We start from the raw sequence: 16,112 nt of genomic DNA on the forward strand, positions 1-16,112 counted from the left end.
AATAACAAAGAAACCACAAATAACTTGAGAAAATCACAAGAAAAAATAGATTCCAAATAAAATAGCAAGTAGAATTAAAAGAGTTTGTAAAATGCGCCCTATTTGGAAGCACGTATCCAGCAACAAAAAAAACAAAAATACCAAACCTGTTGCCATCGAGTCAATTCCCACTCATAGTGATCCTACAGGACAGAGTAGGATTGCCTCATAGGGTTTCCAAGGAGCAGCTGCTAGAGTCGAACTGTCGACTGTTTGGTTAGCAGCCATGGCTCTTAACCACTGCACCACTGGTGCCAACATCTCATCTTATACATCATATCATTTATAAAGAACTATACGGAATGACTTTTACACTGCAAACTGAAATCTCCATCCTTTTCATTTCTATCCTCTGGAACCAGTTCTGCCCTCCTGAGCTATACAGAACAAATCTAGGTCCATCTTCAACACTGAGAGCCTTTCACATTTCTGAAGACAGCTATGATGGTGGGAAAGAAAAATTCAGCAACTGACCTGTGAGAGGTCAGAGTCAGACGGGGCACAGTGTTTACCTATGGAATGCTTTTGTTTTTAGCAGGATGTCCCTGACTTACGACTGCTCATGGTAAACAAACCTGTTGTTGTTGTGCAGAGTAGAACTGCTCCACAGGGTTTTCAAGGCTGTGACCTTTAGGACACAGATCACCAGGCCTGTCTTCTGAGGGGCCTCTGGGTGGGTTCGGACCACCAACCTTTTGGCCAGTAGTTCAGTGCTTAACAATTTGGGCCACGGAGTCACTCCAAACTAAGCAAGAATCTATGGATTTATTGGGCATGGCTCCCTGGAAAATTCGAAGCTATGTAACTAACTATATAACAGAGTTGTTTCATAATCTAAATTCTCCTTGCTGTGTGATAACTTGCACAACTCACTTAAGAGACCTTAACTATTACTTGGGATGAGAGGCATGTCTGACACGGAAAGGAAAGACTCAGGGGGCTATGCTCAGGCTCTCAGACCATTTTCTGCTTGGTCTATGCCCTTTGATTTGTTCATTCCTTGGAATTAATGGTAAAGCTTAACACTGAATAAAAACTCTGATTCGTGTGAGTCTGACTGGACAATGTGAAGCTTTGTATTATCTCAGATGTCCTCTACTGGTATTCTCTTTCATGATGCACTTCGGTTAGTCAATGTTCTCATACTAACCCCATTATGCCAAATAAATTAAGGTGAAAAATATTAAGTGTGGGTGTGAAACTATCTACGAACACAAGTAATTACATTCCATATTTATCACAGAAGATAATTAAATATCTCCCTCATATCAAAATAAAAATATATTTTAGAGCAACAACCTAGTAGCCCAATGAAATTAAGTTTGCCATTATTTGCTTTTAGTGATGGGTACTGACTCCTTGAACTATCATCTTCTACATTAAGAGCACAAAACCATCTTTTTTTAATTAAATTTTTATAGTGCTTTAAGTGAAAGTTTACAAATTGAGTCAGTCTCTCACACAAAAATTTATATACACCTTACTATATACTCCTAATTGCTTTCCCTCTAATGAGACAGCACACGCCTTCCCTCCACTCTCTATTTTTGTGTCCATTCGGCCAGCGTCTGACCCCCTCTGCCCTCTCATCTCCCATCCAGACAGGAGAGGACAACTTAGTCTCATGTGTCTACTGGATCCAAGAAGCTCACTCTTCACCAGTATCATTTTCTATCCCATAGTCCAGTCCAATCCCTGTCTGAAGAGCTGGCTTTGGGAATGGTTCCTGTCTTGGGTTAACAGAAGGGCTGGGGACCATGACCTTTGGCATCCTTCTAATCTCAGTCAGACCATTAAGTCTGGTCTTTTTATAAGAATTTGAGGTCTGCATCCCACTGCTCTCCTGCTCCCTCAGTGGTTCTCTGTTGTGTTCCCTGTCACGGCAGTCATCAGTTGTAGCCAGGCACCATCTAGCTCTTAAGGTCTCACTCAGGCTGATGCAGTCTCTGGTTCATGTGGCCCTTTCTGTTTCTTGGGCTCATAATTACCTTGTGTCCTTGGTGTTCTTCATTCCACTTTGCTCCAGGTGGGTTGAGAACAACTGATGCACCTTAGATGGCTACTTGTTAGCGTTTAAGACCCCAGAAGGCACTCCTCAAAGTGGATGCGGAACGTTTTCTTAACAGATTTTATTATGCCAATTGACTTAGATGTCCCCTGAAACCATGGTCCCCAAAGCCCTGCCCCTGCTACGCTGGCCTTCGAAGCAGTCAGTTTATCCAGGAAACTGCTTTGCTTTTAGTTTAGTCCAGTTTAGACCTCGCCTATACTGTGTTGTCTTTCCATTCACCTAATTCTTATCTACTATCTAATTGGTGAAAGCCCCTTTCCCTCCCCCCTCTTGTAACCATCAAAGAATATTTCCTTCTCTGTTTAAACTGTTTCTCCAGTTATTATAATAGTGGTCTTATACAACATTTGTCCTTCTGCAACTGACTAATTTCACTCAGCATAATGCCTTCCAGATTCCTCCATGTTACGAAATGTTTCAGGGATTCATCATTGTTCTTTATCGATGCATACTATTCCACTGTGTGACTATACCATAATTTATTTATCCATTCATCCATTGACGGGCATCTTGGTTGCTTCCATTCTTTTTGCTATAGTAAACAGTGCTGCAATGACCATGGGTCTACATATATCGGTTTGTGTAAAGGCTCTTAATTCTCTAGGATATATTCCAAGGAGTGGAATTGCTGGATCGTATGGTAATTTCATTTCTAGTTTTTTAAGGAAGCACCAAATCGATTCCCAAAGCGGCTGTACCATTTTACATTCCCATCAGCAGTGTGTAAGTGTTCCAGTCTCTCCACAACCTCTCCAACATTATTTTGTGTTTTTTGAATTAATGCCAGCCTTTCTGGAGTGAGATGGAATCTCACTGTAGTTTTGATTTACATTTCTCTAATGGCTAATGATCGTGAGCATTTCCTCATGTATCTGTTAGCTACCTGAATGTCTTCTTTAGTGAAGTGCCTGTTCATATCCTTTGCCCATTTATTAACTGGGTTATTTGTCTTTTTTTTTTTTTCTCTATCAAATACCTATATTATATTCTGCAAAGGATTACATATCCAATGAATTCACTAACGATACAAAGAGTTTTCATTCTCCCATACTAACAGATAAGCACACAATCTCTAAGCACAAAGCTTATATTCACAAATAATTTGTTTTAAAGACAAAACTTCAGTTAATAATCACAATGGGAATTTGTTATTTAATGCAACCACTAGTCTAATATGTTGCCAATAAAATGTAAGCAGTTATATCACAAAACCAGGATTATATTCAGTGGACATGCATTAATAATCTATGCAATTTAACATTACACCAAAAAAGAAATTGAATACAAAATTTCCTGTAATTTTTGGTGATTTTGAAATTTCGTGGTATAGATTACAAAAAAAACTGTAAAAACAGATTTTAAATATCTTCAATAAAATGGTAAAAAATTGAATAAGTCTTTGAAGTTTTCATACTGGGCTGAAGATTTAAAACATCAAGCTGGCCCCATTGTGTCAAAATTGACAGATAAATATTTACAATGACTAGACAGGCCTTAGTTACAATGGTGCTGGAGGACTACTTCCTCCTATTGAAAACCCTTTGGGGGTTAATTTCTCAATGCAAACATGTCTTTGTAAATACTGTGAGAATACAAACTTGGAAACATACAGATAGTCAGGACAGGGATGAAAAGTAATACACAAGTCAATCTTATTTGTGACCTGTCAAAAGAAAGGCTTCCGGCTCCCAAAGACCTAACACTATCCCCCAGTATTAAAGTAAATCAGCAGGAGAAGAATGACGTTACTAGCTGGCATTCTTCTACAAAATTATTCTTCACTACACACCAAGGCAGGACTCAAGCTCTGAGAACCTCCTTCTCTAGTGTGTAATTAGCAGAGCACCAAATTTATAAGCCGACATAGCAACCCAAAATGTTAAACACGTTTTTCATACAGAAGCAAATTTTTTTTTCCATTGTTAGTTCTATGTGCCATGTTATGCTTGGAACTTATGTGGCTACCGATAAGAAAAGAATTAGGGAAGCTTTGAACGTATTTTGTACTTTTCATCAGGCTAAAGTGCAAAATATTTCCGTATCTCTCTGGTATTTCAAGAGGCAAAAATATCAAACACGCATAATAAAGAAACTGAAGTGACAAGAGAACTAATACCAAACAAAAAAAAAAGACCTCTTTATACATTTGAAGACTACATACGAGCAATTTAACTTTCCTTTCTTCTTCAGTGAGATATGTGTATGAATCAAGTTCTCATAGAACCTGAGATTTTGTTTGATTATTCTTCCCAGGATCAGAGATTCCAAAATTATTACAAGAAAAAATGGAAAAAAAAAAAGTAACATTGCATGACAATGGACACTAAGTTCATAAAGAACCTCTTTTTAAAATGAGATATTATGGAAGAAAATACCATGAAAATAATAATCCTATGAGAATTTTTTTTAAGCACAGTAAATTTGAGTCTTGGTCTTCACGAAGATACTATGTTTATATAGAAAACTATAAATATACAAGACTCTGGGGAGGGAAAAAGTCAGAATACATTTTAACATTCTGTAGGCCTAAAAAACTTTGGGGCAGAAGAAGGATGGCCAACTGAATTATCACTTTAAAATACACAACTATGAAAAATTCCTGGGTCAAAAGAGTCCTTGAAATGGAACCACACTTTGTGAAAAAAACACAACTTAGATTTTTTAAAGGAAAGAAAAAGTACTGAGTAACTGCAGTCCCTTTCAAAAAGGAAATATTAAATTAAGGGGGAAAGATTCTAATAGTGTAAACTGGTCTGGCTCAGAAAGAAAACTGAACAGCATATCCAAGAGTCTGTCTATAAAAGTAAAGATGGTACATCTTTAATATTAAAGAACTAGGCTATTAAAAAGTTCATTCTCAGAATTGTTTTTAGTAAAAGCTCATTTGTGCTCTTTTGTGGGTGCATAATAGAGTTCCATGGGTTTGTTCACTTTCCAGTATTTCTCACTGACCAATTCCAAAGAAAAAGAGCCATTTAATACAGTGAACTGGCCATTAGCTGTTGCTATGTAAATGGTATACTGCTTCTCACTAGCTGTATCAAGGTTCATCTGGTTTGATTCTCCTTTGCTTCGAAGTTCTTCTAAAGCTAGCCTCACAGCCAGATACTTGGACAAGTGATCAACAGTGGCATTACCTTAAGTCTTTATGTATCTTGTCTGTGCACTTTCATCTTTTTCCCGTAAGTGTGGGATGAGGCATGAATACTAACTCAATTTCACTAGCACCATCCATGACTGGATCAATTGCCACTGCTGCATTGTTATTATCAAGCTCAAGCCCAGAATCATCAGATGTTTTGGTCCGTTTGTTACTAGGTCCTGCTTCCTGATTGCTATGTGTGGATGCGTTACTGCAGTGGGAACTGTCACCATTATCTTCTGCTCCACTACCATTTTCAATCTGCTGTTTCTTGCCTCGCTGTAGTCTGTTCGTGGCCTGTATATTCAGTCCTTCCTCAATGCTGTGACTGAGTGCTTGCTGATTGTTGTGCTTGTTGATCTGGCTAATACTCTCTCCTGGTCAGCTTCAGACTCATCACGACTTGGATAAATTTTGCTGATGAGGGCACCAAAGTTTGGGTCTGGCCTTAGCGATCTTTTGGAAACTAGCTTTTTCCGACAGGTAGGACATTCTTTGTTGCCACTTCTGAAGGCTGTGATAACGCAGTCCGCACAGAAGCGATGCAAACACTCCTTTGTGGTCATAGTGTTTTTCAGCAAACCCAAACAAATCAGGCACATCAGCTCACTGTGCAGACTTCGAGGCGAAACCACAATTTCTAGACCATCCGTTACTGCCTCCTGCCTCCTGAGGTGTTCGTTGTAATTCATACAAACTAAGTTCCCATGTTTTGCTTAACGGTTGAGTTCCATTTGTCTGCACAGCCTGAGACGTTGCGGCTCCTGCCCCAGCCTGGGGCTCCGCTGGCGGCGGCCAGGGCAAGACTCGAGAACAAGCCGCCGCGGCTGCCGGCGTGGCAAGCCTGGGCTTCCACAATGGAGTTCCTATTTGTCTTTTTGTAGTTGAGTTTTTGCAGTATCACCTACATTTTAGAGATCAGATGCTGATCGGAAATGTCATAGCTAAAAACTTCTTCCCAGTCTGTAGGTAATTTTTTTACTCTTCTGGTAATGTCTTTGGATGAGCATAGGTGTTTGATTTTTAGGAGCTCCCAGTTATCCAGTTTCTCTTCTGCATTGTTAGTAATGTTTTGTATACTGTTTATGCCATGTATTAGGGCTCCTACCGTTGTCCCTATTTTTTCTTCCATGATCATTTTAGATTTTATATTTAGGTCTTTGATCCATTTTGAGTTAGTTTTTGTGCAAGGAGTGAGGTATGGGTCTTATTTCATTTTTTTGCAGATGGATATCCAGTTATGCTAACACCATCTGTTAAACACACTATTTTTTTCCCCATTTAACTGACTCTGGGCCCTTGTCAAATATCAGCTGCTCATATGTGGATGGATTTATGTCTGGATTCTCAATTCTGTTCCACTGGTCTATGTATCTGTTGTACCAGTACCAGGCTGTTCTGACTACTGCGGAGGTATAATAAGCTCTGAAATCAGGAAAAGTGAGGTCTCCCACTTTATTCTTCTTTTTCAGTAATGCTTTACTTATCTGGGGCCTCTTTCCCTTCCATATGAAGTTGGTGGTTTGTTTCTCCATCTTATTGAAAAATGTTATTGGAATTTGGATCACAGTTACATTGTATCTATACATTACTTTTGGTAGAATAGACATTTTTACAATGTTAAGTCTTCCTATCCATGAGCAAGGTATGTTTTTCCACTTCTGCAGGTCTCTTGGTTTCTTCCAGTAGTATTTTATAGTTTTCTTTGTATAGGTCTTTTACATCTCTAGTAAGATTTATTTCTAAGTATTTATCTTCTTGGGGGCTACTGTAAAATGGTATTGATTTGGTGATTTCCTCCTTGATGTTCTTTTTGTTGGTGCAGGGGAATCCAGCTGATTTTTGTATCTTTATCTTGTATCCTGATACTCTGCTGAACTCTTCTATTAGTTTCAGTAGTTTTCTTAAGGATTCTTTAGGGTTTTCTCTGTATAAGATCATGTCATCTGCAAATAGAGATACTTCTTCCTTACAAATCTAGATGCCCTTTATTTATCTAGCCTAATTGCTTTGGCAAGGACCTCCAGCACAATGTTGAATAAGAATGGTGATAACAGGCATCCTTGTTTGGTTCCCGATCTTATAGGTAATGCTTTCAGACTCTCTCCATTTAGGATGATGTTGGCTGTTGGTTTTGTATAAATGCCCTTTATTATGTTGAGGAATTTTCCTTCTATTCCTATTTTGCTGAGAGTTCTTTTCATGAACGGGTGTTGAACTCTGTCAAATGCCTTTTCTGCATTAATTGATAAAATCATATAGTTCTCTTCTTTATATGATAGATTACATTAATTGTTTTTCTAATGTTGAACCATCCCTGCATACTTGGTATGAATCCCACTTGGTCATGGTGAATTATTTTTTTTGATATGTTGTTGAATTCTATTGGCTAGAATTTTGTTGAGGATTTTTGCATCTAAGTACACAAGGGATATAGGTCTGTAATTTTCTTTTTTTTGTGGAGTCAGTCTTTATCTATTTTGGTATCAGGGTATGCTGGCTTCACAGAATCAGTCTGGAAGTATTCCATCCTCTTCTAGGCTCTGAAATACCTTTAGTAGTAGTGGTGTTAATTCTTCTCTGCAAAAAAAAAAAAAATTCTTCTCTGCAAGTTTGGTAAAACTCTACAGTGAAGCCATCCAGGCCAGGGCTCTTTTTTGTTGGGAGTTTTTTGACTGCCTTTTCAATCTCTTTTGTTATGGGTCTATTTAGTTGATCTACCTTTGTTCTGTTAGTTTAGGTAGGTAGTGTGTTTATAGGAATTCACCCATTTCTTCTGGGTTTTCAAATTTGTTAGAGTACAATTTTTCATAGTAATCTGATATGATTCTTTTAATTTCAGCTGGGTCTGTTGTAATATCACCCATCTCATTTCTTATTTGGGTTAATTGCTTCCTCACCTGTTTTTATTTCGTCAGTTTGGCTGATGGTTTACCAATTTTGTTAATTTTTTCAAAGAACCAGCTTTTGGTCTTGTTAACTCTTTCAATTGTTTTTCTGTTTTCTATCTCATTTAATTCTGCTCTAATTTTTATTATTTGCTTTCTTCTGGTGCCTGAGGGTTTCTTTTGTTGCTCTCTCTGTTCAAGTTGTAGGGATAATTCTTTGATTTTGGCCCTTTCTTCTTTTTCTATGTGTGAGTTTATTGATATAAATTGACCTCTGAGCACCGCTTTCACTGTGTCCCAAAGGTTCTGATAGGAAGTGTTTTCATTCTCACTGGGTTCTATGGATTTCTTTATTCCATCCTGAATGTCTTCTATGACCTGGTCATTTTTGAGCAGGGTATTCAGTTTCTATTCCCTGTTTTTTCTGTTCTTGATTTCTACTTTTATGGCCGTATGGTCAGAGAAGATGATTTGTAATATTTCAATGTGTTGGATTCTGCTAAGGCTTGCTTTATGACCTAATACATGGTCTGTTCTAGAGAATGTCCCATGTACACTAGAAAAGAAAGTATACTTGGCTGCTGTTGGGTGGAGTGTTCTATATATGTCTACGAGGTCAAGTTGGTTGACTGTGACATTTAGATCTTCCGTGTCTTTACTGAGCTTCTTTCTGGATGTCCTGTCCTTCACCGAAAGTGGTGTGTTGAAGTCTCCTACCTTAATTGTGAAGCTGTCTATCTCATTTTTCAATGCTGTTAGTTTTATGCATCTTGCAGCCCTGTCACTGGGTGCATAAATATTTAATATGGTTATATCCTCCTCGTTTATTGTCCCTTTCATCGATATACAGTGTCCTTCTTTGTCCTTTGTGGTGGATTTAATTTTGAAGTCTATTTTGTTGAAAATTAACACTGCCATTCCCGCTCTTTTCTGATTGTTGTTTGCTTAATGTATTTTTTCCTAGCCTTTGAGTTTTAGTTTGTGTCTCTAAGGTGTGTCTGTTGCAGGCACCATATAGACGGATCGTATTTTTTTTAATCCATTCTGCCACTCTGTCTCTTTATTGGCGCATTTAGTCCATTAACATTCAGCGTAATTACAGATAGGTATGAGTTTAGTGCTGTCATTTTGATGTCTTTTTTTGAGTGTTGTTGACAGCTTCTTTTTCCCTCTCAATTTTTTGAGCTGATTTTATCTTTATATAGTCTTTTCCTTTTATTCGTTGTTGTTGATTTTGTTTCTGCTGAATGTCTACTTTTTCCTTGTATTTTAATTTGATGAGTAGGATAGTCAGTCTCCTTTTTGTTTACCTTAATACCTACCCTATTTTTCTAAGTTTAAACCCAGCTTTTATTTCTTTATATTGCCTTTTCTTCCTCTCAATATGAAAGATCTATGACTACCTTTCTTAGTCCCTCCTTATGGTTTTCATGTTGTCTTCTTTTACATAATAAGATCGCTGTTTCCCTGTTCTGAGCATTTTTTTTATCTTGATTTATTTTTGTGATTTCCCTGTCTGGGTTGACTTCTGATTGTTCTGTCCAGTGTTCTACTCTCGGGTTGATACCTGATATTATTGATTTTCTAACCAAAGAACTCGTTTTAGTATTTCTTGTAGTTTCGGTTTGGATTTTACGAATTTCCTAAACTTCTGCTTATCTGGGAATGTCCTAATTTCACCTTCATATTTGAGAGACAGTTTTGCTGGATATATGATTCTTGGCTGGCAATTTTTTTCCTTCAGTGCTTTACATAAGTCATCCCGTTACTTCTTGCCTGCATGATTTCTGCCAAGTAGTCCGAGCTTATTCTTATTGACTCTCTTTTGTAGATGACTTTTTGTTCAGCCCTAGTTACTCTGAGAATTCTCTATCTTTGGTTTTGGCAAGTTTGATTATAATATGTCTTGGTGACTTTCTTTTAAGATATGCGTTATGTGGGGTTCAATGAGAATCTTGGATAGATATCTTCTCATCTTTCGTGATATCAGGGAAGTTTTCTGCCAACAAATCTTCAACAATTCTCTCTGTATTTTCTGTTATCCCTCCCTGTTCTGGTACCCCAATCACTCGTAGGTTATTTCTCTGGATAAGAGTCCCCCATGATTCTTAAGGTTTCTTCATTTTTTTTAATTCTTTTATCTGATTTTTCTTCAAATATATTGGTGCCAAGTGATTTCTCTTCAAGCTTACCAACTCTGCCTCCCACTTGATCAATTCTACTCCTCTGACTTTCTACTGAGTTGTCTAATTCTGTAATTTTATTGTTAATCTTCTGAATTTCTGATTGCTGTTTCTCTACAGATTCTTGCAGCTTATTAAATTTTTCATCATGTTCTTGAATAACCTTTTTAATTTCTTCAACTACTTTATCTGTGTGTTCCTTGGCTTGTTCTGCGTATTGCCTGATTTCCTTCCTAATTTTGTTGCTGATGTCTTGAGGAGTTCTGTATATTAATCTTTTGAATTCTGCCTCTGGTAATTCCAGGAAGGCACCTTTATCCAGAAGACCCCTTGATTCTTTGTTTTGAGAGCTTGTTGACGCGATCATAGTCTGTTTGTTTATATGACTTGATACTGACTGTTGTCTCTGAGCCATCTATAAGTTATTGTATTAGTTTATTTTATGTTTGCTTACTGTATCCTAGCTTCTTGCTTTGTTTTGTTCTGATATGCCCAAATAGGTTGCTTGAGTGAACTAGCGTGATTATTTTCACCTTTGAAGCTCTGACGTCCTGTCACCAGATGGGCTAGAGCTGTATATCAGGTATATCAGACTAGGAGTCCATTCACTTTTCTTGTATGAATTCAGTTCAGGTGTCCAGGTAGCTGGTCATCAAGTGTGTGGTACAGGCTCTGTCCTACACTCTTAGAGGGGCAAGGGTGATTGGTGTAGGTACCGGTATCTGGTTGCAGCAGGGGTATCATGCTCTGAACAAGGCAGAGGGCTGAGAACCGTCCCCCAAATGTCTGCGAGGAAAGCACGTTCCTGTTCCCTAGAGCGTACAGGTGGGTGAGTTCTGCAGACAGACCATGGGCACTCAATGCTTTTGTTTGTAAGGATTGGGAGGTACCAGTTATCCTTGGACCTCTGTCGTGGGTGGCTGGATGACCTCTGTGGAGCCACCAGTCCTTATGCCCCTGCTGTGGGTAGGTGAGGACCCGTTTAATAGGCAAAGCAGTGTCAAATATCAAACACCCACCTATTCACTGCACAGCTGAAATGGTTACAGTCTGCCAGCAAGGGCCTATTCTCCTGAAATAGGCCCACACAGGTCCATGCAGGGGAGAAAGGTATTCAAAGTCCACAGGCTGTTTATGCCTGGACAGGAGCCGCTTCTGTCCTGAGCTTCCCCAGTTAGTGGAGCTGGTAAATTATCTTTTCACCCAGTTGTGAATTAATTCCTACTCCAAGGCCGGGAGGATGGCTCAGGACACTCCAACATGGCCTATCTCAGGCCCAGGGAAATCAACACCCACTGAAGCTAGGTTGGAGGCTGGGGACGTGGTAAAATATACGTAAGTACTTAGCTTTTGGCGAGAGCGCCATTCTTCTCTGTTTCTGGAGGTATGAGCAGGTGTGAGCAGGCTCTGTGGCTTCTCCCTGAGGAAGCTGCAGCCGAATGCTACTACCAGCCCATCGCTGCCACTCCTGGGGATGGTGCCTGAGGGATTCCAGCATTTTAGGTCCGGTAATTCCTCTTTGCTTGTGAACTGTCTCTCCCTCCCTCTGCTGCTCAGTCCGTTTTCTAACTTTGCCTTTGATGTTCAGGGCTCCTAGCTTGTTATAATCGTCTCACTTGTTTTTTCGGGTCTTTGTTGTAAGAGGGATCACAAGAAGTGTCTGCCTATTCTGTTGTCTTGACCCCGCCTCCCAAAACCATCTTGTTTTAATAAAAAATAAAACTTTACTGAGGTATGCTTGGTAAAAAAAAATTAACTGCACATATTTAAAACGTACAATTTGATATGTTTTGACACATGTATAAACGAGAAATCTTCACCACAATCGAAATAAACATATCCATCACCTTCAATGTTTCCCAACGCCCCTTTGTAATCTACCTCTTCCTCTCCCTCCATCCATAGGCAACCACCAATCTGCTTTCTGCCACTATTGATTAGTTTACATTTTCTAAAAATTTACATAAATTAAGTCATACAACACGTACTCTCCTTTATCTATCATATTTTACTTAGCGTAATGATTTTGAAATGAATTCATGTTGTTGTATGCATCAGTGGTTCATTCCTTTTATTGAAGACTAGTACTCCATCGTGTGGATATGCCAGAATTTGTTCATACGCTCACCTATTGACGACATTTAAGTTTCTTCTAGTTTTTTATCATTACAAATACAGTTGTGCAGTCAAGTACAAACCTTTACATACATATGTTTCCATCTCTCTAAACTGAAAAATGCTGGGAGTGAAACAGTTGATGTGTTTTATTTTTTTGAGAAACTGCCAAACCATTTTCCAAAGTAGCTGCACCATTTTATATTCCCACCATTTTACATTACCACTAGCTGTGTATGAGAGTTTCTTCACATCCTTGCCAACACTTGGGATGGGCAATCTTTTTCATTTCAGTCATTCTAGTGCCTAAAATTATTAAATTTTGCGAGCAAAATAAAGCCACAAGTTAATTTAAAAGATTCATCTTCTTGGCAGAATGAGATTAACAACCAGTAGACAGAACTTTAAAATCCTTATTTACTTCTCTACACCTGCCCTTTTGCCTATTTTATAATCTGTATCAGAAATGTACCTACATACAGCACCTGCCACAACTCTTTCTTCTTTCCACTGACAAAAACAGCTGAAATAAAGTCAAATAAAATAACCTTCATTCCCCATTGTAAATCTTATTATTTACTTTTCAAAATTCAGGAAATCACACAAAAAATTTAAGAAAAAAAAAATTTTTTTTTCTTAAATAGTAATATTAATTGTAAAATATCATAGTAATTCATAAAGAAATTTTTTACTGTCAGCATTATTTATATGGAAAGCATTCTGTTGCACCTGTATTTCCAAATCCAGATGCTCTGAACTACTCGTAGAGACCAGGGAGAATTTCAAATGTCTAGAGAGAAAGACCAAAACTATTAGAATGATTTCCAGAATGAAGATTTGAAGAAATCTTCCAATCTTCCCTTAACAGAACAACCGTGAAATGTAGTTGGCAGTTACATAAGAGATACAGATACTCTAAGTAAAATTTAATCTATACAAATTAATACATTAATTTTAAAGAAATAAAATATTAACTTATAATAGTACTTAGTTCTTGTGTATTTCTAAACACATACTTTTTTTTATATTACTTCTTTTTTTCCAAAATACATATCTATTTTTAAAATAATTTTTATTGACCTTTAAGTGAACGTTTACAAATCAAGTCAGTCTGCACATATAAGCTTATATACACCTACTCCATACTCCCACTTACTCTCCCCCTAATGAGTCAGCCCGCTCCCTCCTTCCAGTCTCTCCTTTCATGACAATTTTGCCAGTTTCTAACCCTCTCTACCCTCCTATCTCCCCTCCAGACAGGAGATGCCAACACAGTCTCAAGTGTCCACCTGATACAAGTAGCTCACTCTTCATCAGCATCTCTCTCCTACCCATTGTCCAGTCCCTTCCATGTCTGATGAGTTGTCTTCGGGAATGGTTCCTGTCCTGGGCCAACGGGAGGTTTGGGGACCATGACTGCTGGGATTCCTCTAGTCTCAGTCAGACCATTAAGTCTGGTCTTTTTATGAGAATTTGGGGTCTGCATCCCACTGATCTCCTGCTCCCTCAGGGGTTCTCTGTTGTGCTCCCTGTCAGGGCAGTCATCGTAAATCCATGCTTTTAAGTAATTTATGGCAGGCAGGCTGAGGAGGAAAGAACTAAACGGGGAAAGAGGAAAGGATGTGGAATTTTTTTTAAATGTCCCATTTATGCTTATTAAAGTAAAGAACTAAAACAGTACTGTCAAGAATATATAATCTGGAATCAGATATGCCTGATTTAAACACTAGTTCCAGATTTACTAACTATGAGATTTTAAGTATACCTTAATTACCACGTGTCTTAGTTTCCTCATCTGTAAAATGGGGGCAATAACAGAGCCTCAAGTCTTAAAAAGCAAAGGTGGCACTTCAATGGCTAAGTGCACCTGACCCAAGCCATGGTCTTTTCCATTGCCTCATATGCATGTGAAAGCTGGACAATGAAAAAGGAAGACAGAAGAACTGATGTATCTGAACTGTAGTATTGGTGAAGAATATGGAATATACCACGGACTGCCAGAAGAATGAACAAATCAGTATTAGAAGAAATACAATCAGAATGCTCCTTAGAAGCAAGAATGGTTGAAGACTTAGGCTCACTTACTTTAGACATGTCGTCAGGAAAGACCAATAGCTAGAAAAGGACATCATGTTTAGTAGAGGGTCAGCAAAAACAAGGGAAACTCTCTCTCTCCACAAGAAAAGCTGACACAACAGCCACAACAACGGACTGAGATACACCAATGATCGGGAATTTGGGTCAGGATCAACTAAAGTTTCACTCTGTTATACATATGCCCTTTGTGAGTCGGAGCTGACTTGAAAGCAACTAACAACAACCTTTATAGGGTTGTTGATAAAATTACATGTACAAGAACGATGTCTGGAATATAGTAAGATTTCAATAAATTTTAGCTATTACTGTTATGGGTCTGGGTTATTACTGTTATAATTATTATCTAGCAGGGATGGGGGATTGGGGACCATGGTTTCACGGGACATCTAGGTCAATTGGCATAATAAAATCTATTAAGGAAACCTTCTGCATCCCACTTTGGAGAGTGGCATCTGGGGTCTTAAACGCTAGCATGTGGCCATCTAAGATGCATCAATTGGTTGCAACCCACCTGGGGCAAAGGAAAGAACACCAAAGACACAAGGTAATTATGAGCCCAAGAGACAGAAAGGGCCACATAAACCAGAGACTACATCAGCCTGAGACCAGAAGAACTAGATGGTGCCTGGCTACAACCCATGACTGGCCTGACAGGAACACTACAGAGAACCCCTGAGGGAGTAGGAGAGCAGTGGGATGCAGACCTCAAATTCTCATAAAAAGACCAGACTTAATGGTCTGACTGAGATTAGAAGGACCCTGGAGGTCATGGTCCCCAGCCCTTCTGTTGGCCCAAGACAGGAACCATTCCCCAAACCAACTCTTCAGACAGGGATTGGACTGGACTATGGGATAGAAAATGATACTGGTGATGAGTGAGCTTCCTGGATCAAGTAGACACATAAGACTATGCTGGCAGCTCCTGTCTGGATGGGAGATGAGAGGGCAGAGGGAGTCAGAAGCTGACAGAATGGACACCAAAGTAGAGAGTGGAAAGAAGGAGCGTGCTGCCTCATTAGGGGGAGAGCAACTGGGAGCATATAGCAAGGTGTATATAAATTTTTGTATGAGAGACTGACTTGATTTGTAAAGTTTCACTTAAAGCACAATTTAAAAAAATTATTATCTTACAACATATACGTAGGTAGGAGTTCTGGACAATGTTGCATGTTTCTCAGTGAAATATGTAATATGTATTAGACTCTGAGGATGGCGGCTAAATTTTAAGTCATTCTGTTCCTAGTATCAAATAGAAGCCCTGGTGGCAAAGCTGTCAAGTGCCTGGCTGCTAACCAAAAAATTATCAGTTCAAATCCACCAGCCACTCCTTGGAAAGCCTACGGGGCAGTTCTACTCTGTCCTATAGGGCTGCCCTGAGTCAGAATCAACTCAATGGCAACTGGTTTAGTTTTTAGCTTTGGTAATATCAAATAAGATCCTTTATTTGAGATAGCAGGGTAAAGAAAGGTGCAAGTGTGATTTTCTAAAAGTAAATTATAGACCCAAACATCACAATTCTCCTACTTTATCAGCTGGCTGGTTTTCCTCACAGTGGCTTTACTGAGTGGTCTTAAAAC

At 38.7% G+C, this 16,112-nt stretch overlaps 1 protein-coding gene and 1 pseudogene across 3 annotated transcripts in view; both read right to left on the reverse strand.

Moving 5' to 3' along the window:
* Window positions 1-6,152, reverse strand: LOC104845966 (E3 ubiquitin-protein ligase RING2-like; annotated as a pseudogene).
* UPF2 (UPF2 regulator of nonsense mediated mRNA decay) overlaps window positions 1-16,112 on the reverse strand; it is a 140,013-nt gene that overhangs the window by 7,641 nt on the left and 116,260 nt on the right. The gene's annotated exons all lie outside the window — the stretch shown is intronic.

The sequence above is a fragment of the Loxodonta africana genome, chromosome 4 (genome assembly GCF_030014295.1).
Source record: "Loxodonta africana isolate mLoxAfr1 chromosome 4, mLoxAfr1.hap2, whole genome shotgun sequence".
In the NCBI taxonomy this organism is placed as follows: domain Eukaryota; kingdom Metazoa; phylum Chordata; class Mammalia; order Proboscidea; family Elephantidae; genus Loxodonta; species Loxodonta africana.